Source organism: Schistocerca americana, chromosome 5 (genome assembly GCF_021461395.2).
Source record: "Schistocerca americana isolate TAMUIC-IGC-003095 chromosome 5, iqSchAmer2.1, whole genome shotgun sequence".
In the NCBI taxonomy this organism is placed as follows: domain Eukaryota; kingdom Metazoa; phylum Arthropoda; class Insecta; order Orthoptera; family Acrididae; genus Schistocerca; species Schistocerca americana.
Window position 1 is genome coordinate 244,398,186 of NC_060123.1, and position 780 is coordinate 244,398,965.

The window sequence follows — 780 nt, forward strand, 5'->3', positions numbered from 1 at the left end:
ATAAATATCAATGGGGACAGTTGAAAATGTGTGTACTGACCAGGACTTGAACGCGAGACCTCCTGCTTAAATGGCAGACACACTATCCGATTGAGCCACCGAGGACACAGAGGATAGTGCGACTGCAGGGACTTATCTCTGGCATGCTCCCTGCGAGACCCACAGTTCCAACTTACTGTCCACACACTACATTTGTAGTGCATCTGCGCTGAAGATCATTGGCAGGCAAGCCTTATTTATATAAAGTTGGTATCTGTTCTTTCGGACACTGCAAATGTAGTCTGTGTCTGTGTCCTCGGTGGCTCAGTCGGATAGAGTGTCTGCCATGTAAGCAGGAGATCCCGGGTTCGAGTCCCGGTCAGGGCACACATTTTCAACTGTCCCTGATGATATTTGTCAGTGCCTGTAAGCAGCTAATGGTCTGGATTTCATTGTAATTTCATTGATATTGTAGTCATAGGATACTACATTTTTCATTTTTGAAATGCATAATTTTATATTTCTGAACATTTAAAGCAAGTTGCCAAACTTTTCACTACTTTGAAATCTTATCAAAATCTGACTGAATATTTAAGCAGCTTCTTTCAGGCAGTACTTCAGTATAGATAACTGCATCATCTAAAAAAAATCTGAGGTTAGTATTAATATTGCCCGCAAGGTCATTAGTGTGGTATCATTGACTGATACCACCCCACTGGCATCCCACACCTGGTATTGGCAACACAAGTTTCTGTCAGATGCCGCTAGTGGTCGTGCGGGATCTGGTGGACCCGGTGGAAC

General features: G+C 43.6%; 1 non-coding gene across 1 annotated transcript; it reads left to right on the plus strand.

Moving 5' to 3' along the window:
• The first annotated feature begins 291 nt into the window (after window positions 1-291).
• Trnat-ugu lies at window positions 292-366 on the plus strand. The gene has a single exon. It is a non-coding gene; the product is annotated as a tRNA-Thr (tRNA).
• The last annotated feature ends 414 nt before the right edge of the window (window positions 367-780 follow it).